Source organism: Geotrypetes seraphini, chromosome 3, assembly GCF_902459505.1.
Source record: "Geotrypetes seraphini chromosome 3, aGeoSer1.1, whole genome shotgun sequence".
In the NCBI taxonomy this organism is placed as follows: domain Eukaryota; kingdom Metazoa; phylum Chordata; class Amphibia; order Gymnophiona; family Dermophiidae; genus Geotrypetes; species Geotrypetes seraphini.
In genome coordinates, this window is record NC_047086.1 from 203,817,449 (window position 1) to 203,842,178 (window position 24,730).

At 45.9% G+C, this 24,730-nt stretch overlaps 1 protein-coding gene across 1 annotated transcript in view; it reads right to left on the bottom strand.

Moving 5' to 3' along the window:
- The window catches only part of LOC117357792 (glycoprotein-N-acetylgalactosamine 3-beta-galactosyltransferase 1-B-like), an 83,216-nt gene that overhangs the window by 54,063 nt on the left and 4,423 nt on the right, over nucleotides 1-24,730 (bottom strand). Inside the window, exon 2 of the mRNA XM_033938903.1 lies at nucleotides 11,971-12,179. The gene's annotated coding sequence lies outside the window, so the exon portion shown is untranslated. The remainder of the gene's footprint in view (nucleotides 1-11,970; nucleotides 12,180-24,730) is intronic.

Consider the following 24,730-nt stretch of genomic DNA (forward strand, 5'->3'; position numbering starts at 1 on the left):
GGGATCCGCATACCAAGTTTCGTTCAAATCGGGCAAGCCGGTTTTGCGGAGGCAGTTTTTACATTTTTTTCCATTGACATGAATGGGTGAAATATGATTTTCTGTTTGTAGCTCCGCCCAGGTGTGCAGGTTGGCCGCGATACCCCCAGAACATATCACCCCAGGTAGAGAGGGATCTGCATACCAAGTTTCGTTCAAATCGGGCAAGCCGTTTTTGCGTTGGCAGCTGTTTTACATTTTTTCCATTGATATGAATGGGTGAAATCTGATTTTATGTTTGTAGCTCCGCCCACATGTGCAGGTGGGCCGTGAGACCCCCAGAACATATCACCCCAGGTAGTGAGGGATCCGCATACCAAGTTTCGTTCAAATCGGGCAAGCCGGTTTTGCGGAGGCAGTTTTTACATTTTTTCCATTGACATGAATGGGTGAAATATGATTTTCTGTTTGTAGCTCCGCCCACGTGTGCAGGTGGGCCGCGAGACCCCCAGAACATATCATCCCGAGTAGTGAGGGATCTGCATACCAAGTTTCGTTCAAATCGGTCAAGCCGTTTTTGCGTGATCGCGGCACATACATATATACATCCGATTTTATATATATAGATAATTAACATTTTCTCTACATACAGTGTGCTTTGTGTTTTTTTTAAATTTTATTGTTGGTAGATCATTTTGACTTGGTCATTTTAAAATAGCTCGCAAGCAGTGGCGTACCTAGCATATGTGATACCCAGGGCCCTTCATTTTTTGGCACCCCCCCCCCCCCCATCTGTACGAAAAACATGATTTTTTGTAACAAGCCACATGTCACACGAGTACCTAGGAAAAGGCAGCATCTTATATATGCAGTGAGCAGTACATCAATACATCCATTGTAAAACTAAACAAGCCAGACCAGCACAGATCAATCCTACACCGTCAATCCTAACAGAAAACCATGTCTTTCGAACACACAGAACACAGAAAATACCTTTGTCTAGTATGGAATATGTCATCACAAACTAACCCTTCCCTCTTTTACAAAACTGTAGTGTGGATTTTAGCCACGGTGATAACAGATCTGACGCTCATAGAATTCTGGGCATCAGAGCTGCTACCACCACGGCTGGCGCTAAAAAACGCTCCACAGTTTTGTAAGAGGGGGGATAAAATAAAAATACATACACAAAGGTTAAAATGAACCAGCAAGAAGCTGGACTCTGCATACAATGCAACACCACAGAAACAGTGACACATGTCTCCTAAAGCAATAAATAAATATAAATTTTTTTTTCTACCTTCGTCTTCTGTGGTTTCTGCTTTCCTCAACTTCTTGTTGCTCTCTTCCTTCCATCCACTGTTTGCCGTCTCTCTGCCCCTATATGGCATCTTCTCTCCTTCTATGCCCCTTCCAGAAACTGTATGCCTCCCCCTTCCATCTCTCCTTTAACCCCCATTGGTATGGCATCTCTCTCCTCTTCTTCCCTCTCCCACACCTCTCCTCTGCAATCCCTTTCCCTTTTTTCCCTCATTTTCCTTTTCAATTTATTTTCTGCATCTGTCTAGATTACGTTCTTACTACCCTCTCATCAATTTCCTTTTTTACTATCTACCTACAGCTCGTCACCTCTTTCCCTCACCCCTCCAGTTTTTCCCTAACTCAATCCTTTTCCCCCAGCATGTGACTTCCTTTTATTTATCCCCTCCTTCCATCATGTGCCCTCTTTCTCTACCCCTTCCATCTAGTACCATCTCCTCTCTCTGTCCACTTCCATCCAGCATGTGCTCCCCTCTTTCTCTCCTCCCATTTCCTTCCTGCATTTGCTCCCTTATCTTTCCCATCTGCACTTCCATCCAGCATAGGCTCCCCCTCTACCCTCCTCACTACCATCCAATGTCTGCCCTTTCTCTCTCCATCCACCCCTCTTCAATCAGCATCTGCCCCCTTTCTTTCCCTCCACCACTTTTCCATTCCAGCAGTCCTGCTCCTTTCCCATGATGACTATAGCTGCCGGTCCACCCCATTCTGACATACTTGCTCTGGAGCGAAGTCAGCAGCCGCATGCTGGAAGGTCCCGCGATGACTCATCGCCGGCTCTGCTCCAGAAGAAGTAAGTTATGTCGGAGGGGGTGGAACTGGCAGATTCAGGGAGTTGCAGCAAAGTCCCGCGATGACTGCGTCTGCCGGGTCCACCCCCTCCGACATAACTTACTTCTTTTGGAGCAGAGCCAGCAGACGAGACATCGCGGGACCTTCCTGCACCTCCGCACGGCTTCTGACTCTGCTTCAGAGCAAGTAAGTCAGAGGGGATCCACCGGCAGCCGTGCGGAGGTGAAGGTACTGTTGCACAGTAGGACGACCCGGTCCTGGCCAGCTGTGCACCCCCCATAAGGCGTGCACCCAGGGCGGACCGCGCCCCCCTTGGTACGCCACTGCATATGAGGAATAACAAAAGTACTGGTTCTGTTCCAATCTAGCTTTCTGTCTTCCCCGCTATTACTTTCTCTTTTCTCTTCCACTCACGTTTTTCTTCCTCATTTCAGACAATCTGGTATAGTCAAGGTATTTATTTTCCCCTTAAGGAGGTTGCACTTTCTCCTCCTAGACCTGTGAAATGTATTCAGATTCAGTTTGTAGGACCAATTAAACATCAAGGCAAACTCCTTGCTAACTTTGAATAAGGGATTTCTACCTTAGCAGAAAACTGGGGAAATAAGATTTATAATCTTAACCAGTGGTACCTTCCACTCAAGCTGCAGTGAGGAAAGGGAAGAAAGCTCAGGAAATGTTTAGATTGTATGAGCGGGTCCAAATCATCATGGACTCCAGCTAAATATAATAAGAGGCCAGAACACCACAGTTGATATCTCTACCGTCTGATCTGAATCCATTTACAACTGCCATAGAGAGTTGTGTGTGCCAGAACTAGTGTAAGAAGAAACCATTACCCTGCCTCTGCTGACTCTGATCCTATCTAGTTAATAAATCTGCCAGCACACGATCCTCCAAGATAGGGACATTTGTGATTTGCAGCAAATGTTTGCCCAGAATGGCTCAATCACTCGAGACTGTCCTAGCCGAAGTAACTTCCAGATTGCGAAAGGCGCAAGAGGACATTCAAAGTACAGAACTGGAGGTCGGGGGGGGGAGGGGGGAGGAATCGGTGTGATCTAGGAATAGAAGGGAATTGTCCCGGCATTTCTGTCCGGCTCCCCTGCTCAAAGCTGCTGCTGCTTTCCTTAACCAGCAGCAGCGGCAGTAAACAAAAGTGTCGGCGGGTGCTCACTCCGGCGGTTCTACAGCTTCTGTCCGGCTCCCCTGCTCAAAGCCGCGGGTGTTGGCTCCTCGCGCGACCCGCGGCTACGTTGGAAGCGTTTCCTCTGACATCACGACGTCAGAGAAAAGGCTTCCGACGCAGCCGCGGGTCGCGTGAGATGTAGTGTGGCGTTGCCGGTGACGGGCTCAGGCTTAGGCCCCTGTTCACCGCACAGCCATGGCCAATTCCTGCATGCCTCCAAGAGAAGTTGGAGGTCCTGCTGGCTTTCAATAAGAAACAAAAACAATTAGTCAGGATTAAGCAAGTTCGGTTAGCAACTTGTGTCTCACTTTATTGGCTTATGTACCACATTGTCAGAAATTAGCCTTGCAGCTTAAAAGAAAAAAAAAAACTGGGCTTTTAAAACATAGTCCACACCTTCTTGGCAGGTCCAAACAGGTAAGTCCCAAATAATCCTTGGTAGCTCAGACCTCTCAGTTCCAGCGTCTGAGCAAGGTCAAAAATAAAGTTACATAAGAACATAAGAAGCGCCATCTCCGGATCAGACCTTCGGTCCATCAAGTCCGGCGATCCGCACACGCGGAGGCCCTGCCAGGTATACACCTGGCTTATTTTATAGCCAACCATATCTTTATATGCCTCTCTCAAGGAGATATGCATCTAGTTTGCTTTTGAAGCCTAGGACTGTCGATTCCGCAATAATCTCCCCTGGGAGAGTATTCCAGATGTCAACCACTCTCTGTGTGAAGCAGAACTTCCTGATATTAGTCCTGAACTTGTCCCCCCTTAGCTTCATTTCATGTCCTCTTGTCCGTGTCAAATTGGACAATGTAAATAATCTCTGCTCTATTTTGTCGATTCCTTTCAGTATTTTGAAGGTCTCGATCATATCCCCACGCAGTCTCCTCTTCTCAAGGGAGAACAATCCCAGTGTTTTAAGTCGATCCTCATATTCAAGTTTCTCCATACCCTTCACCAGTTTAGTCGCTAGTCTCTGCACCCTCTCCAGCAGTTTTATATCCTTCTTTAGGTAGGGAGACCAATGTTGGACGCAGTATTCCAAGTGGGGTCTGACCATTGCCCTATAAAGCGGCATTATAACTTTCTCCGATCTACTCGAGATTCCTTTCTTTATCATGCCCAACATTCTATTTGCCTTCTTTGCCGCTGCCGCGCATTGTGCCGACGGCTTCAGGGTCCTATCTATCAGTACACCCAGATCCCTTTCTTGTTCACTTTTTCCCAGAGTTGCACCTGACATTCTGTACTCGTATTCCTTATTTTTACTGCCTAAATGCATTACCTTGCATTTCTCCACGTTGAACTTCATCTGCCATTTCTCCGCCCATTTTTCTAACCGACACAAATCGCTCTGGAGTTCCTCACTGTCCTCCTGCGATCTGATTGCCCGGCAGAGTTTTGTGTCGTCTGCAAACTTGATGATCTCACTGGATGTTCCGTTTTCCAGGTCATTGATATAAATATTAAAAAGGATCGGCCCAAGTACCGAGCCCTGGGGTACACCACTAGTCACTTTCTCCCAGTCGGAGAACTTCCCATTAATGCCCACTCTCTGCTTCCTGTTATCCAGCCATTTGCCTATCCATCTTTGTATATCTCCCTCTATGCCATGGCTTTGTAGTTTCCTGAGAAGTCTTTCGTGTGGAACTTTGTCAAATGCTTTCTGGAAGTCCAAGTATATTATGTCCACCGGCTTTCCACTATCAATTTGCTTGTTCACGGTCTCAAAGAATTGGAGTAAATTCGTCAAACATGATTTCCCTTTCCTGAATCCATGTTGACTGGGTTTCATCAAGTCGTGTATGTCCAAGTGCTGAACTATGCTATCCTTGATCAGTGATTCAATCATCTTGCCGGGGACAGACGTAAGATTCACAGGTCTATAGTTGCCCGGTTCTCCTCTCGATCCTTTTTTGAAAATTGGCGTGACGTTCGCTTTCCTCCAGTCGTCTGGTATCTGACCAGTTCTGATTGACAGGTTTGCAAGTTTTTGCAATAACTCTCCGATTTCAACCTTCAATTCCTTCAAGACTCTCGGGTGAATTTCATCCGGTCCAGGGGATTTGTCACTTTTAAGTTTGTTGATCTGGTAGTATATCTGATCTAAGTTCACTTCAACTGTGGTGAGGCTGTCCTCTATTTCTCCTGTAAACAGTTTCTCCGCTTCAGGTATTGTTGAGGTGTCCTCCTTCGTAAAGACGGACGCAAAGAAGGAATTTAGTTTGTCTGCGATTTGTTTATCTTCCTTGATGTACCCTTTTCTTCCCTTGTCGTCCAGGGGTCCCACTGCCTCTTTTGCAGGTTTTTTCCCTTTCACGTATCTAAAGAAGGGCTTGAAGTTTTTGGCCTCCCGGGCTATTTTTTCCTCATAGTCCTGTTTTGCATCCCTCACCGCCTTGTGACATTTCTTCTGTTCATCTTTATGTTTGTCCCAGGCTTCGGTTGTCTTCGTGCATTTCCATTTTTTGAAAGAGTCCTTCTTTTCTTTTATGGCTTCCTTCACCTGTATGGTAAGCCATGCCGGTTCTCCTTTGCCTTTAGTTCTCCAATCTTTGGAAATCCTCGGAATGTAGAGATCTTGTGCTTCTGCAATAGTATTTTTCAATAGGCACCATGCCTGATCTACTGTTTCAAGTTTGTCCACCATCTTCTCGAGTCGTTTTGTTACCATGGCTCTCATGCAATCATATTTACCCTTTTTAAAGTTTAAGGTGGTGGTTAAGGTTTTGGCATGTTTCCCTTTCCCGATGTCAAGTTTAAAGTTGATTACATTGTGATCACTCGTTCCCAGTGGAACCATGACTTCTACTTCTGTTATCGGTCCGGTGAGACCATTTAGGACCAAGTCCAAGGTGGCGTCGCCTCTTGTCGGCTCTTTTACCATTTGCTCCAGGAAGCAATCCCCTAGCACCTCCAGGAATTTGGCCTCCTTGCCGCAGTTGGAGGCTCCTAGTTTCCAGTCTATTCCTGGGAAATTGAAGTCTCCCAATATAACAACATTGCCTGTCTTGCATACTTGTTTGATTTCCTCCATCATTTGTGAGTCAGTGACCTCCGCCTGTCCTGGGGGACGATAGTAAAGGCCAATTTTTGTATCTGCGCCATTGTGACCAGGAATTTTGATCCAGAGGGACTCCAGCTTCTCTTTCCTTTCTGTTGTAATCATTTCAACAGAATCTATTTCTTCCTTAACATATAGGGCAATACCTCCACCTTTCTGCCCTTCTCGATCCCTTCTATATAGTTTGTATCCCTGTAGTACTGTGTCCCATTTGTTTTCTTCATTCCACCATGTTTCTGTTATGCCAATGATATCCATGTTCTCATGTCTTGCTATCGTCTCTAGTTCTCCCATTTTGTTTCCTAGACTTCTAGCATTTGTATACATACATCTAAGTTCCCTTCGTGTTACCTTTTTGGACCTTCTACTCTTGGCTGTCCTTACAGTTTCATTTACGGTATCCTTTACTGCTCCTGTGTTATCTCCCATGTTTGCTGTGTGGTCATCCCCTCCTGTGTCTGAGTTGTCCCTTCCTGCTTGTTCTCCTTTGTTGGCTGTGAGGTCGACCTCTCTTGTGTATGAGTAGTAGTCCTTTGTTCCTACGTCGGGGCATCCTGTTGTCCGTGCCATCGACCGGTGGTCGACTGTCGGCTTTCCCCTGTCCTTCAGTTTAAAGCCTTCTCTATTGCTTGGGGCATGCATCCGGGGCGGACCCCCCCCCCCCCCCCGCCTCCCCCTTAGTACGCCACTGCTTGCAAGCCCAAAAAGTGTGGGCACCCCTGCTGTAGAGTCATTTCTTGTATGACTGGATGAGCTATATTTATCTCTTTTTTTAGTTGTTTAAATTCATGCAGAAATAAATGGCTAGATTGAACCTAATGACTTCATTAACGCCTTTCCCTTTTTTTAACCTCCATACCATTTGAAAGAGGGCAAATACTTCTTAAATTTAGTAAAAATATTCTGGCACAAGTGTCAAACCTTAAAAAGGAAGTCATATTGAGCATTGGAAAATAATAATAATAATTAACTAATAAAAATAGTACACATTTAGGCCCAGATTCTGTATAGGATGGCCCAGGAGGGGCGACCAATACAGAAACGGGCCTACACTAACCCCTTTTCTGTAACCGGCGTCCATGTTACAGACGCCGGTTACAGAATCGGGTTAAAGTAGACGCAGCCACTACACTTATCACGGCAAGGGATCTCCTTGACGCGATAAGTATAGTGGCTGCCTGTCTGATTGCCGGCAGGAGGGTGCCCAACCCCTCCTGCCGGAACGCCGCCCTCCCCCCCCGACACTACCGATCACCGGCAGGAGGGTGCCCAATCCTTCCTGCAGGAAGATGCTCCCCCCGACACTACCAATCACCGGCAGGTGGGTGCCCAATCCCTCCTGTCGGATGACACCACCCCTCCGGACGCCCCCCCAAGCTAACAGCTCTTCCCCCACGCTAACAGCCGCCAATGACCACCCCTAACTTCCCCCCCAACTAACCTTCCCCCAAAACTAATCTTTAATTGTTGGCCGGCCGGCCGGGTCTTAGTACCATCCAGCCGGCAGACCCGCCTCGTCGAAATGAGGTGGGCCCGCCCCTTCCCGGCCCATCCCGCGAAGCCTAAGGCCTGATTGGCTCAGCCTCTAGAAGCCTTAGACATAGCGGGTCTGCCCATCCCCACTAAATCTAAGGCCTGATTGGCCCAGGCACTATACTTCAGAACTATTGTTCAGATCGTGGAGAGCACTGCTAGTTCTAATGAATAAAGCTGGAAAATACAAAACTACTGCAGGCTCCTCGTTAGTCAGTAAGCTAATCTGTTGCTAGGCAACCTATTCATGCTATCAGCACTGACAGACCTATTATTTAGATAATAGAAAACCATTCTATTTCCTCATTGAACCCTACTGGCTCTAATGATTTCAGCTGGAAAATCCATCTCTGTTCTTTCATTGCCAAAGCTTTTTTGATATTATCACCCTCCCACCCAGCAGATATTGAATCAATAATGCGCCATCTAATACTGGACCACAAATGTCCTGCTTGCTGCCAGTGTTTTACTAGCAGCGCTGTATCACGATCAGTACACACCCTCGATTTGTGTTCATTCAAGCGAACTTTAATGGAATGAATTGTACGTCCCACATATATTTTGTCACAGGGACATTGTATGAGGTAGATCACATTTGTGGAGTCACAGGTCGTCCTAGATGATGAAAAATACCTTTTTCCTGTGTTAGGATGACACCACACATCCCCCGTCGTATTCAACACACACCACTGGCATCTGGCACATGAGTTATGTGTCCCCCTCATAACTCCCATATCTCGTTCCTTATGTTTCACCATCGCACCTATATTCTTAGTGTGTTTATAGGAAAACAATGGCATCTCTGGAAAATCTGTTAAGGCCATCTTAGCTACATGCCAATGTTTTCGTATGAACTTATTGATTTTATGGGAAAGGGGGGGTGTATTTTTGAACAAAGAACCAACCAGTATTTTCCCTTTCCTCATGGTAATTCAATAATAAATCACGTTGGGTGAATTTTGCCCGAATATAGGCCTGACGAATGACTGTTTTGGGATAACCCCGTTGGTAAAATTTCTCTTTCATAATCTTTGCTTGCTTTTTGAATTCTTCTAAAGATGAACAAATTCGTCTAATACGTAAAAATTGGCTGATAGGTAAGCTATCTCTCGACCTTTGTGGGTGAAAACTATGATAGCGAACATTTGAGAGCTAACCTCGAAGCTAAGTAGCTAAGTAATAAGATTAAATTAGAAGAAAAAGACATTAAGTAAGGAAATGAAGGAAACTCAAACATAATGGGAACATGAGATGACTCTCTAAGATCAGACAATCCGGCAGATTCTCCATGAGTTCAGGAAGGATCCAATACATACCCTGATGCAAAATGAAGGCTTGATGATACCTATAAAAATTTGGAAAATTTACCCCCCCTGCCAATTGTGATTTTTGTAAAGATACTAAAGCTATTCTAGCAGTTTTACCCAACCAAATACATTTTGTAAGAATCCCATTTAATTTTTTATAAAAGGAATTTTGAAAATAAACCGGTAGCATACTTATTTGGTAACAAACCATAGGCAAAATTATCATTTTGATGGTTTGGACTCTCCCCCACCAAGAAAGTTGTAGTGGTTCCAATGCTCACACATTTTTTTGACTTTCAGCAATAAAGACTTTTCATTTACTGTTATTGTATTTGCCAAAGTCCTTTGAATCATAATACCCAAATATTTTATTCCCTCTTCCTTCCAAAGGAATGGATCAATTAAACCTTTTACACAATGCACATTTAATGGAAGACCCTCTGATTTGTTTTGTATCCAGAAAATCTATTTTGTTTCCAGAAAATTTGCCAAATCAATCAATTCCAGTAAATGCGGGATGATAGACTCAGGATTCTTCAAATGAAGCAAAATATCATCTGCATAAGCTGAAACCTTATATTCTCGACCTGCATATGGAATTCCCTGTATCTCCTTTGCCTGCTGAATGACCAACAACAAGGGTTCCAAAACAAATTAACAAAAAGCAAAGCAGATAAGGGACATCCTTGCCTAACTCCCCTCTTCAGACAATAACGCTCTGAAAATGTATTATTAATATATAATCTGGCAGAAGGGAAACTTTAAAAGGTTTGAATCATTTGAATAAATCCAGATCCTATTCCAAACCAATCTACTGCTTGATACATGAAAGTCCATTCTACACGATCAAAGGCCTTCTCTGCATCCAAAGAAACAGAAAAGGCCAGATCATCCATTGTTTTTGCTAATAACTTTTTCATGTTATTCGCTATTTTCTATTAAAAACATTGTGATATGGTGAAATAACATGGTGGGAATTCTGGCCTGTTCTATGCAAGCTGATGTAATCTGAGGGAGGAGCCAGCAAGCTTAACCTCCTATAGCTATGCAGACGACATCACCATTCTCCTTCCTTTTGATCAGCCAACGCCCACCATGACAGACACACTACACAGAACTAGAAACAGTGGTAACATGGATGAAAGACCTCAAACAAAAACAACCCAGACAAAACAAAATTCATACTTCTCGAAAAAAAATAAAACCCCAACCATAACAAACCTAGTAATAAACTCAATCACATAACCCATTCAATCCACTTTAAAACTTCTGAGAATGATGATAGACAGATGCTGCACCATGCAACCACAAATCAAGAAAGCAATGCAGAAATGATTTGCGGTCATGAGAAACCTAAGGCAAGTTTGAAAATTCTTCAACAGAAAACAATTCCAGCTCATGGTCCAGTCCCTAGTCCTAGATCTCCTTGATTACTGCAACATCCTATATCTCACCTGCCCTGCAACAATGATAAAACAGCAACAAACAGTACAAAACACAACCCTGAGACTAATCTATTCACTAAGAAAACACGACTACATCACCGAGGCATACTTCGACTCACACTGGCTCCCAATTCAAGCAAGAATACTATTTAAATTCTACTGTCTATTATTTAAATCCATAAATGGTGACAGCCCAGCCTACTTGAACAACTACCTAATCCAAACTACCACAACTAGACACAGGAGAACCCAGCCACCATTCACATACCCTCCAATCAGAGACATCAAATGGAAAAAACTGTACGATGGCCTACTAGCCACACAGGCAGCAAAACTAGACCACCAACTCTCCAATCTATTAATCACGACCCCAGACTATAAAACTTGCAGAAAAGAAATAACAACCCTGCTATTCAAAAAATCTATGAAGACTAACTAACACCGTATGAAACATTTCAATCCTCTGAAGCAGGGATCTCAAAGTCCCTCCTTGAGAGCTGCAATCCAGTCGGGTTTTCAGGATTTCCCCAATGAATATGCATTGAAAGCAGTGCATGCACATAGATTCATGCATATGCATTGGGGAAATCCTGAAAGCCCGACTGGATTGTGGCCTTCAAGGAGGGACTTTGAGACCCCTGCTCTGAAGCAACCTGCTCTACTCTGTAACACCTTTGAACATGTCCAGAAACCCTCTTCTGTAATTCTGAAATCCTCTTCTGTAATCCGCCTTGAACCGCAAGGTAATGGCGGAATAAAAATCACTAATGTAATGTAATGAAATAGTAATCATCTGCATCAAATTTATGGTTCTTGATTAATGTTGTTGATCTGTACCTTTTATATTGGCATAATGAGGTTACTTAGATAGTCATTCATGCTGTAATCGGTTAAAACAAAGTAATAGTTGTTAGCTTTTTAGAAATTTCCTTGCTATAGGTTTCTATAAGCTCTTTGAATAAAAGGGTCCCACTAGTTTAGACTGGTGGGACAATAACATTAGCTTGTCATCGTATGAGGTTAGGGATTAATTGAGGAGAGCGGGGGAGGGGGGTAGGTGATAGGAGACGGAGTAAGATCCAGAGGGATTAGACGAGAGAGGGGAAAAGGAGATTAGTTGTTTATTGGGTTGTTAGGGTATGGGGGAAGAATGAAATATGATTGGCTGAAAGGGGGGTAAGGATAATTGGAGGAAAAGTTTGTGAGGTTTTTTGCGGGATAGTCATTTTGGGAATTGGAGGGAGGCAGGTGGTTGGTTTTTTTTGTGGTGGTGGGAAATAATTTTTGGGTCTGGGTTGGGCTAATTTGTCCTAGGAGTTTAGCGGCGTGAATTGGTAGTGGTACCTGGAAGTTACAGGATTCAGTTGCTGAGCTGGTGTTGTCCGTGTCTGTTAGTGGTGAGCCAGCAGATTGTGTAAGTAGAATTTCTTCAGTTCCAGCATTTTGTGAAGCGGAGTTGCGTCGGCTTGAAAAACTGGAAGATGGGTGGCTGATTCAGGTATTTTGAGGGCCGGCAGCAGGTCGTGGATATGACTCTCTGGAATAATACTTCACTGAAAATAAACAAACGATGTTTAAACCAGAAGAAATGGAAAGATGCAGGTGTGAGGAAAGTGCGGTCCTTATTTAATGGATCTGAATTATTGCCCTTTTCCAATTTCTGCGCAACCTTTCCATCTCTATCAGCCAAGAAACATCAATGGTCAATTTTATCCTCTCTTCTTTCCACTATACACTTATCTGATACCTCGTCCCTCTCAATGTGGAGTACCATGACTATTGATCTAGGGAAGGCTATGTCATTTTATTATAAGATCTTAAGAGATTTTTGTTATAAACCCTCCCCGGCTATTGTAGATAAATGGTCCAATGATTTTGATTGCTCATTGACAGATAAAGATTGGTGTCAATTATGGTCTAAAATTAACAGACCCTTGTTATCAGCTAGTATGTCTCAATCACTACTTTTTGTAATGTGGAGAGCGGTATGGACTCTTTATAAGAAGAAAAAAGCGAACCTTACCTCTGATGATTCTTGTTGGCATTGTCTGCAATCTCAAGGGACGCTTAGCCACATGCTATTCTCATGTCCTCATATCCAACCATTTTGGACACAGATTTGGTCCTTCATATGTCAGATTACTAATTGCACTGCTGATCTCTCCTTTGACATTATTATTAAGCGTTCTCTACACCCATGCTTTAAACTAGTCTCTGCAAAGAGAAGCTGATTGACATCATGATTTCAGTTGGTATTCAGCACGTGCTTCAAAATTGGAAGTCAGCTTCGTGACTGAATTTTACCTTCTGGTGGCACTCCTTATGCTTATATAAACGTTTTGAACAATATTCAGCTGAAAAAATGCCACATCGTCAGAGACAATCAACCCAAACTCTTTGGAAACCCATTGACGTTTATGTTCATTCTCTATGATTATCTTAATATATAATATATACATTGCTTATGATTATCTGATATGTTTTCTACACTGTATTACATTTTCACCTTGGCTTTTGTGAATTGTACAAGTTAATGAATGTTTTTTGTACTTGTGATATTTTTCAATAAACAGATTGGAACTTAAAAAAAAAACTCGTCCCCCAAACAAGGTGCATTCGTTAGCCTGTCTTGATGGTTAATGTCTAGCTCAGACACCCGAAGCCAGGCTAGACATCTCATAGCAACTGACATTGCTGCCACACGAGAGGTAAGCTCAAAGGTGTCCTAGGTGGATCTAACCATATATTTGCGGAGCTGGAGCAAGTCAGAAATGAAATGTTGGAAAGCAGGGAGTTTATATTCCAAAAGGTATTTTTGGAATGTGGCTACTTGATTCACGAGATGCTTCATATAGAAGGAGAAATGGAAAGTATACTTACCAGACCAGTTGGCCAACATGGCATTTTGATCTAATATAATCTTCCATTTGTGAGTCGCACAAACCTCTACAAGCTCAAGGCGACAGTTCAAAGAAGAAGTGGGAAGTAATAGGGGATGGGGGCATGGAGAAGAGGAGGGATCTAGAAGTAGGGGTGCTATACAGAAGTTGAAACAGTTAATTGTCAAAGAGGTGGGTCTTCAGATTTTTTCTGAATGTGGTGTAGTTTGTCTTTTTCCTGATTGCTTCTGGTAGGTCATTCCAGGATTTTACACCCAGATAAGTTAGCATAGAGTGAAGGTGTTTTCTGGATGGCAAGTTTAGTTGGATTCTGTAAGGATTCTTTTTGATGTCGACCAAGCAGTAGGGAATAATTGGATGAGAGGGGCTGCTGAGTTTCCGTATAGAATCTGGTTTAGGATACACGACATTTTGAAAATTATTCGGGATGATATTGGGAGTCAATGTAGTTTTCTGATGAAGGTTGTGATTGAATCATATTTGTAGATTAGTCTAACGGCTGTGTTCTGGATGAGCTGCAGTTTGTTGATAAGAGTGGTGTTGATGCCAAGGTAGGCGGAGTTGCAGTAGTCCAGTTGAGGTAAGACCATCATCTGAACGATCAGAGCAAAGTGATGTAGTTGGAAGTATGGTCTTGTGAGTCGCAGTTGACGCATAGTGTAGATGGTCTTTTTCCAAAGGTTAGAGATTTGAGGTTGCATTGTGAGAGTGTCGTCTAAGATGCAGCCTAGTACCTTGATGGATTTTTCCATTGTGGGAGTGATGCTTGATGAAAGAGTAAGGTTGGATATGACATTCTGTTGGCTTTGGTCTTGGTGGCGTTCAGTTTCAACTTGTTCGCTGCCCAGGTTTGGATTTTATCTATATTGTTTGAGATTTTTTTGGCATTAGGATGGTTATTGGTTATGAGGATGAAGAGGAGGATGTCATCGGCGTAGGATAGTATAGTTTCATCTTCCATTTTGATGTGTCCCAGCAAGCTCATGAATAAGTTGAATAGGATTGGGGATAATGGGGAGCCTTGTGGGACACCACAGAATGCCTTCCAAGGGTTGGAGTATACTTCTTGCTTTTTGACCATGTATTCGCGATTTTGTAGGAAGTTGGCAAACCATTTCGGTAAAGTCCCCGTTATTTCAATTTCCGAGAGTTTGGGTAGGAGTAGTTGGTGGTCCACTGAGTCGAAGGCTGCAGAGATATCAAATTGGAGTAATATTGCCTGATGACCCGAGCTTAGCAACTGTTTGATTTTAGTGATTAGAGTGATGATGAGGAGCTCGGTGCTGAGTTTTTGGAAGCCGTATTGGGAAATATGAAGGCAGGAGTGTTGCTCCATGTATAAGGCTAGCTACTTCCTGACATGGGATTCAAGGATTTTAGTGAGGATCGGAATGCCACCAATCTGTCTGTAGTTAGATGCTATGGAGAGGTCTGCTTGGACTGTTCGGTATAGGGGTTAAGGCTATTTTACCCATTTCTTTGGGTAGGTGCCCTTGGTTTAGGGAACTATTTAGTAGGTTGATGAGCCAGTTAATGATATGATGTGGAGCTGCTGAAAAAAGGTATGGAGGACAGCTGTATAGGGCACTATTCTTCAACTGCCGGTCTGCAGAAAATTTCTGTCGGTCCGCATAGGGCCGGCAAGATTAAGGTGACCATAGGTCCCGTTTTCAGACCCTGTCCCTACCTGTCGCGCAAAAAAAAAAAAAGCCTCCCTCCTTCCTTTCCCCAGGTTGGCTGCTATCTTACCGCCCTGCTGCTGGTGCTAAAGCCGACAGGAAGTCTTCTTACCGATGTCAATTCTGATGTCGTAGAGGACGTTCTGGGCCAGTCAATCACTGCCTGGCTGGCCCAGAACGTCCTCTCAGACGTCAGAATTGACGTCGGAAAGAAGACTTCCTGTCGGCTTTAGCAGTAGAAGCAGCAGGGCGGTAAGATAGCAGCCGACCCAGAGGAAGGAAGGAGGGAGGCTTTTTTTTTTTTTTTGCGTGACAGGTAGGGAAGGAGGTAGGCAGGCAAGCAGGCTGGCTTTGGCCAGGGAGGGAGGTAGACAGGCAGGCAGGATGGCTTTGGGGTGGGGGTGGGACAAAGTGTGGAAGGCATTGAGAGGGACATAGGAAGGAGGCACTGGGGGCACTAAAGACATGGGACGGATGCACTGGAGGCACTAAAGTCAGGAAGGGGCACTAAGGACATGGGAAGGAGGCACTGGGGGCACTAAAGACAGGAAGGTGCACTAAGGACATGGGAAGGAGGCACTGAGGGCACTAAAGACATGGGAAGGAAGCACTGGGGGCACTAAAGACATGGGAAGGAGGCACCGGGGGCACTAAAGACATAGGAAGAAAAGAGGGAGGGAATAGAAAGGGACAATTCTTGGGCCTGAGTGCAGAAAGAAAGAAATGAAAGAAAGGATACACAGACAGAAGGACACACAACCAGAGACTCATGAAATCACCAGACAGCAAAGGTAGGAAAAATGATTTTATTTTCAATTTAGTGATCAAAACGTGTCAGTTTTGAGAATTTATATCTGCTGTCCATATTTTGCACTATATTTGTCTATTTTTCTATAGTTACTGAGGTGAACGAGCTCGCCGAGATGGGGCGGAAACAGGGTTTTTAAATTTTAGTCCTAGTAGTTTGCCGGTCCAAAAAATAATTCTTTTATTTCTGCCGGTCCATGGGTGTAAAAAGGTTGAAAAACACTGGTCTAGGGGACTGCTTTGTAAGGCTAGCTTTGATATTAGTTTATTGGTATCAGGAATGGAAAGGTTAGTGAATGAAGTCCAGATTTGGTCTGCTTTTATGAGTTCAGTGTATTCCTTATATAGGTGTTTGCCAAACCGGTCCATAGCCTTGCCCTCTCTGCCAGGGGGTACAGAGGCACAAAAACACTAGCCCCTGAAGATTTCTTTAATGTAGACTCCACCAGAAGAGACTCATGTGGGAGCTGTGGTTTATCAAAACCTGGAATAGGAACCACTCTATAAAGTGAGTCTACCTTGCATGGAGCCATTGGGATGGTAAGTGGGTTTTCCAAGTTTTTATAAAAAGTTTCCCGTAGGATATCATGAAGGGGAAGTTTGAGGAGTTCCTGGGTGGCTGATCATAGTCCAAGCATTCAGGAATTGTTTAGATTTTTTAGAATCAGCCTCTAAGGGGATGGATAATGTTTCAGACATCTCCCTGAGAAACTTGGCAAAAGATGATTTTTCAGATGGTAAAGGAGTCTCCTGAGAAGAATGTCACGTAGAATCATCTTCTGAAGAACCCTCATCTTCAGAGTAGAGGTTCTTGTTCAGAATCCCCCCCCAGATCTGAATCTCTAGTAGTTTGGGGTCGGTGTCGAGCAGATGGTGCCAAAGGCTCCAGATGCTTTGACATCCGTAGTGTCTTTCCGGACCGCACTGACATCATCCCAGATGACATTTGTATGGAAGACGATCGGCGACGATGAGCCTTTAGTGTTAGTTCCTTAACCAGAAGTGGTGCAACCAATGGAGACTCTTGGGCAGGTGCAACCGGTGTCGAGGGCTCAGACCGGACCAGCACTGGAGGAGTCAATGTCGACATGGATTGAGTCGGCATGAGCATTTAAAACTGCTCCCTTAATTTCTCTTGCAGCAATTCTTTAATCTGCTGCTTTAGAGTAAGCACCGGTATTGTTGGCTTTTAGGCCAGTACCTTTGGTATGGCTCTATGCTCCAGGAATGAGGAGGCTGATGTCAAGGCACTCACTGAAATTGGAGCGAGCGCTTTTTGGGTTTCCTTGAGGTCGTCAGGAATTGAATAATTGCTGCCGTGACCTGAGGACCTGAGGGGGTGGAAGGCTTCTTAGCCATCTTAACCACTGCATGCGACACCGAAGATGGCTCTCCCGATGTCGAGAGTTGCGGTGTCGACTTGGACAGCGCCGCCGATGCAAAGACTGATGTTGAGTCTCCTTCCATGCCAGCGCTGAAAAGGAATTGCTGATGGATGAAGCGGTTCTTAAGAATCCTCTTTTGAAGTGACAAGCAGTGGTAACAAGTGTCTGGATGGTGCTCGGGTCTCAAGCACTGGAGACACCAGCAGTGTGGATCAGTTACTGAAATGGGGCGAGCACAAAGTCCACACTTTTTAAATCCCATTTGCGGACTGAACATTGAAGGAAACATGGCTTCGGCAAAATCAAAGTCCGAGGCCAAGGAGGAAGAGTAGGCTGAACCCACAAAAGGGAAAAAGTAAAAATTTTTACTTCTTTTTTTTTTTTTTTTTTAAACAATCAACTAATAAACAAAAACTGACTAAACAGTCAGAAATCTGCAAGAGTAGGGAGGCAGCAGAAAAAAGATTTCAACGGCTGTTGAAAAAAATGCATCTTCTCAGCTCCATGGAAACTAAGAAACTGAGGGACCGCGCGATCACGTCAGGTGGGAAGGCACTCGCGCATGCGCAGTTCGGGCTGTTGCGAACTTTCTAAAAACTTAAAGTGACGATGCACTTTTAAAGTGGTCCGTAACAGGGCTCCATCGGTGATGTCACCCATACCTGAGAATATGCTGCCTGCTTGTCCTGGGATAACCACAAGTACCTCCTGTGAGCCAGAAAAATAGGAATGTAGAGATAGGCCTTTGTCAAATCAAGGGGAGCAAGAAATTCCCCAAGTGCCACCAATGCAATGACCAAATGGTATTCATGAAGAAGCACAGTCCTTTCAGCTCAGCATTGACAGACTTGAGGTCCAAAATTGGTCTCCAGTCATTTGAGCCTTTCTTTGGCACTTTTAAGTATATGGAGTATCTGCCCAAGTCTTCATCCGGAACTGACTATGGCACGAAGATCCAGGAACATTCCCACCATTGTCTGGACTCTAAGGGGTGGGGGTGCGAGCGGTCCTGCGGGGTGAATCGGACGTCGGGGGTGGGTGGGGGGGGGAACTATGTAAAAAAAAATTTGTACAACGCGCTCACGAATATAACGCGCATGGTTATACTCGGTTTGTAAAATCGTGTATAACGCGTGCGTTATATGCGTGAAAATACGGTAAGCGTAAATTATTAATACGACTATTGTTTTCAAGTACTTCCAATTTTCTCCTTATAATCAAATTATCCTTTACAAGTAAATCATGATGGCTTCCAATCATATTTATGTCCTTCTTTTCTTCTTGCATATCTGATTTCAATAATATAATATCCTCTTTCAAAGTTTTTATTTCTTCTTTCTGGTCTTTCAATGTGGTAAGTAACTGTGCTATCCTAGCTTGTGCTCGTTTTATAACAACACCTCTGGCAGGACAAACATTTCATATCTGATGTATTGTTGCTGAGACGCTCTTCTCCTCTTCTCTGTGCTGTAGAATAAAGGAAGGTATCATATGTAAAGTTTTTCTTTTCTCTGCTCGGTCTTCAGAAGTGCCAGTTAGTAGCCTGATATTTCAGTGGCTAGTATCAACTTTGTTGGCACAGGCCTCCTCATAAGATCTGCATCTGACGTCAGAGAAAGGGCGGAACCGCCGGAAGAGGAAGCAGCGCAGACGCAGGGCTCAGAGAAGGGCGGGACCGCCGGCAGAGGAAGCAGCAAGACAATGGTAGGCAGCTTCTCCATGATGGGGGGGAGGGTGGGGAGGCTGTGGGGGTGCGAGCGGTCCTTCAGGGTGGGGGTGCAGGTGCAAGTGCGAGCGGTCCTTCGGGGCGGGGGTGCAAGCGGTCCTGCGGGGGGGTGAATCGGACGTTGGGGGGGCATCAGGCTTTCAGGGTGGGGACAGGACTTCAAGGGGGAGAGGAGAGTCGGGGCGGGCGAAAGAAGAGTCGGGGCGGGCGAAAGAAGAGTCGGGGAGGGCGAAAGGAGAGTCGGGGCAGCCAGAGGAGAGTCGGGGCGGGCGAAAGGAGAGTCGGGGCGGCCAGAGAAGAGTCGGGCGGCGACGGGAGAATCGGGGCGGCATGCGCGGTATACGGGTGTGCGTGGTATATAAAAATTTCTTTACATAAATTACAGTTTCCCGCGCGCTATACCCGTGTGCGCGTTTTACACGGGTGCGCGGTATATGAGTGAAAATACGGTAATTAACTTTCCAAGGGTTCCGTCAATTTCCCCAAGTGAAAGCGTTACTTTCTGGAAATAATTAAAATTCCTGAGAACTCTTTACCACATTTGTCAAGAGTGTATTATTTACCTACAAAGACTCAGGATTCTCAGAAGAAAGAAGGTGTTGGGAAACCTCAGGAAAGTTCCCTGGACGTTTCCGCTTTATTGGAACAATCAGATAGAGAAGTGGCTATCTCAGCCACTCTCTTATTGTCTGTGGCTTTGGCTCCAGACAAAGATTGGATCCTTAAACTTTTCTTTAAAAAATAGATCCAGAGACTTCCTGGGTTTCCATATCCAAATTTTTCCTGATGTCTCTAGGAGACTCAAAAGAGAAGAAGGGAATTTCTATTATTGAAACCAGGTGTGACTCAAATTGGAGGTTTATTTTTCCTCAGATATCCTTGCAAATGTGTAGTGAGGTATCGTACTTTAAAATATGTGTTCTTTGAACCGGCTCACTTGACGGCTTTCCTCTCCACTAAGCGCCTTGAAATGGAATAATATCTACGTCTAAGTAATAATTTAGCTCTATTTCAGCATCAGATAATGAGCTTTCTTGTTTATTATTGACAGTTCAATCACTTCTATTCTTTAATCATGGATCCTAATTTTGAGGACTAGTGTGTGATTAAGTAGAGAAATAATTTCCTATTATAATTTGATTTATTTTCTGGATGGAAAGTAATTTTAATATTATGTTATCTTAATTACACTTTCTGTACAAGATGATATGCTTGTTAAATAATGTGAAAACTTATAAATAAATAAATAAATAAAAAAGACAAAAAAAAAGAAGGGCTTGAGCATGCGCAGATGCATGCTCAAAGCCGGCAGAGACTGGGAAGAAGAAGATCTTCAAGCGGCACCGGCACCGGCACTTGTGGGCTGCATGCCGGTGCCAAAGGGGAGGTGAGTTAAAGTTTGTCGGGCGGGGGTTCCTGTTCTCGCGGGGGGGTGCCGATTCGAGCGGGGGGGGGCCTTTGCGAGCCAGGGGGAGTGGTTCTCGTGCCAGACGGGGGGGGTGAGTTAAAGTTGGTCGGGCGGGGGGTGCCTGTTCTCACGGGGGGTGCCGAATCACGTGGGGGGGACGACTTTGCGAGCGGGGGGGGGGGAGCAGCGCCCTGGCCTCGGGGAGGGTGGGGGAGTGGGAACGTATCAAAGCGAGTTTCCATTATTTCCTATGGGAAAACTCGCTTTGATAAACGAGCATGCTCCTGGAACGGATTATGCTCGTAATCCAAGATACCACTGTATATATATATATATATATATTTTTTTATTTTTTTTTGTATCATAAGGAAGAGGAGGGAGACAGAACACCCCAAAGCCTAGCGGCGCCCAGCAAAGAAGTTGAAATCGTTGGGGCAACATGCAAACGAGGCATAGAGTTGTACGAGGGTACACTGAAACAGGTACCTTCAATGTCCCCTCTCCCATGATGACAGGGTCTAGTCTCGCCACGGAGTCACCCCTCCTGTGCCAGGCGGCCAGATCAACCGCCCATTCAGTTAGGCGACTTCGGTATACTAGCATGTCTACAGCTGGAGGCCGTGATATAGCTATGACAAGCTGATAGGCTAGCCTGAAAAGGTTCTAGAACCCAAAAGTCCATATAGAAGCCTCCAGAGAAAGGGTGAAATGCTAAAAATAGAGAACATGAAACCAGCACACAGGGACATCTCGTGCACCACCCCAAGACCCAAAGGAAAATAGGCTAGAAACATAAAGAAGCCCATAGGCAAATGAGACACCGTCAATCATGTGAAAAAGACTAAAGGGGAGAGTATACGGCAAGGCGCCGAGAGCCATAGATATGAAATGCGAGCTCCCACAACGTAAAACAGAATCTAAGCGGGCGCAACTGCAGAAACAGGACCTCAGCGTGCCCCAAATAAATGTGGACAAAGGCTTCCACATTCCCCAAGGACTACGCGACTGAAAGAAAAGAGGAAAAACATAGGACCCCCCTAACAGTGCCACAAGCAACAAACACCAAAGAGAAGGCCCAACCCATAGCATAGGCACAAGCAGCCTCGCCCGCGTCAAGCGACAAGTGTTGCGCCAGTAAGAGGAAGCCATATACCCCGCACTTGAACAAGGCAGCCCTGCCAACAACCGCAAGGACAGTGAAATAGCCATGTCCCCAGAAGCAGCCAGAGATGCGCTAGGTAGAAAGCCCTGAAATATAGCAACCACAGGTGGAAACCGACCCAATGACCATGTTAACAGAAAAAGGCAAACCAGCAAACCGAGCACCGCAACACATTTAGCGGAAAGACACGGCACTGCGGTCCCGGGCACCGTAACCTACACCAAATGGCGCCCCTACTAATGCACCCCACACCAGGACAACTCAGCCACTTACTGCTATCAGCCCACTTCAACCGCCAAAACCAATAGAAAGCGGGCCAACCAAGGCCAGACCAGGCAAAGATCTTCCCATAAGACCTGCATTATAGCAGGTCCCTGACCATACTATGATACCCACATTACCATAAAAAATCAGCCACAGGCTCACACAGCCCACCACCAAAAAGGAGTGGAGCGGCGCAGCAAAAGGGCAGAACACGCAGGAGGCCATGCCCACAAAGAAATATCCCCAGCCACCGGTGAACCCACACACAGAGACTTGGAAACGGCACCTGACCCCCACAGGAGAAAAGCACAGTTACTTACCGTAAGAGGTGTTATCCAGGGACAGCAGGCAGATATTCTCACATGTGGGTGATGTCATCCATGGAGCCCCGATGCGGACAGCTTTTCAAGCAAACTTGATTGAAGATTTCAAGTTTGCTAGTGCTGCACCACGCATGTGCGTGCCTTCCTGATCCACTAGAGGGCGCATCCCCTCCTCATGGTCTTCAGTTTAGATAGCTAGCAAAGAAGCCAACCTTGGAGAGGCGGGTGGGTTGTGAGAATATCTGCCTGCTGTCCCTGGATAACACCTGTTACGGTAAGTAACTGTGCTTTATCCCAGGACAAGCAGGCAGCATATTCTCACATGTGGGTGACCTCCAAGCTAACCAAAAAGGGACGGAGGGAAGTTGGCAATTCAAGAAAACAGATTACGCAAAACCGACTGGCCAAACCGGCCGTCGCTCCTGGACAGAGTATCCAGACAGTAGTGGGAGGTGAAAGAATGAACCGAAGACCAAGTGGCAGCCTTGCAAATCTCCTCGATAGGCGTTGACCTGAGAAAAGCTACAGAAGCCGCCATCGCTCGGACTCTATGTCCCGGGACTCGACCATGCAGCGCGAGACCAGCCTGAGCGTAGCAAACCAGAAGCCAACCAGTTGGACGAGGTGCGCTGGGAAACAGGGCGTCCCACCCGAGTAGGGTCGAAGGACAAAAACAATTGAGGAACCGTCCGATGAGACTGAGTGCGTTGAAGATAAAAAGCCAACGCCCTCTTACAGTCAATCGTATGAAGCGCCACCACGCCAGGATGAGAGTGGGGCTTCGGAAAAAAGACCGGAAGAACAATGGAACGATTGAGATGAAAGTCCGAAACCTTCTTGGGCAAGAACTTGTAATGAGTACGCAGGACCACTGCGTCCTGATAAAATACAGCAGAAGACGGGTCCGCAACCAGAGGTTGCAGCTCACGGACTCTACGAACAGACATGAGACCAACCAGGAATACCACCCGCCAGGTGACACAGATCAAAAGAGCGTTATCAATGGGTTCAAACGGAGGTTTCACCAATTGAGCCAGGACCACCCTAAGATCCCAAACCACCGGAGGGGGCTTGAGCGGAGGATGAACATTGAAGAGACCCTTCAGAAAGCGGGAAACCGTCGGATGGACGGAGAGCAGCTTCCCATCCAGCGGCCAAGGAAAGGCAGCAATCGCACAGAGGTGGACTCGGATAGATGTCGATTTGAGACCAGACCGAGACAAGTGGAACAGAAAATCCAGCACTGAAGGGAAGGAGGCAGAGAGTGGATCCATGCAGTGCTCAGCACACCACGCAGCAAATCAGGAGCATTTCTGGGAAAAGCATTGCCGAGTGGAGCCCATACGAGAAGCCTCGAGAATATCCCCACCGACTGAGAGAAACAGAAGGAGGGAGGCACGTTGCGAGGAACCAAGCTGATAAGTGTAGAGACTGCAGATTGGGAGGCAACAGAAACCTCAACACTGAGACAGCAGAGAAGGGAACATAGGTAGAAGCAGAGGCTCCCTGACACGCTGAAGGAGCAGGGAGAACCACAGCTGTCAGGGCCACAGAGAAGCCAGCAAGATCATGGTGGCGCAGTCCGACAGGAGGTGCATCAAAGATCTGAGAATCAGAGTAAAGGGAGGGAACGCATAGAGGAACCTGCCCATCCAATCGAGAAGGAAAGCATCCACCTGCGAACCCGGGAGAACATCCTCGAGCAATATCGAGGCAACCAGTGAGTGAGGGGCGAAGCGAACAGAACTACCTGTGGGGTTCCCCACCGAACAACCACATGCCGCAGAGTCTGAGAATGGAGCGACCATTCATGCGGCCGAGAAGGGCGACTCAACGTGTCCACCAGACAATGCTGCTCGCCCCGGAAATACACCGCCCAAAGAAATAAGTAGTGGTGTAACGCCCCCTGCCAATGACGAAGGGCTCCCCTGCAAAGTAACAGGGAACCTGTACACCCTGGCTTGGTCACAGAATACATCGCCACCGGGATGTCGGGACGCACCAGTACCCCGCAATCTTGCAACCAATAACGAAAATCCACCCCGGCATTATAAATGGCCCGGAGCTCCAGCAGATTGATGCGGCTGCGACGGCCCGCACCCGACCAAAGACCCTGAGTCCGAAGGCCGTCGAGGCGCACCCCTAAGCCTATGCCGAGGAGTCCATCGGCAGAACCTTCTGATGCGGGGATACGAAGAGGTGGCACACCAACGAAACAAGCGTGTCAAGGAGGGAGGCACCACAATGTGCTTGGAAGCGGGATCCCGATCCTGCCACCACTGAGATGCTCGGGTCCAGCGGGGAACACGAAGATGAAACCAGGCGAACATCGGGACATGAACCGTGGAGACCCATGATCCCAAAAGGATCAGCATCAGCTCGGCCGAGGCCGAAGACTGCGGAGACACCAGCTGACTCAAGCGCAGACAGGCGGCCTGCCGAGGCAGAAA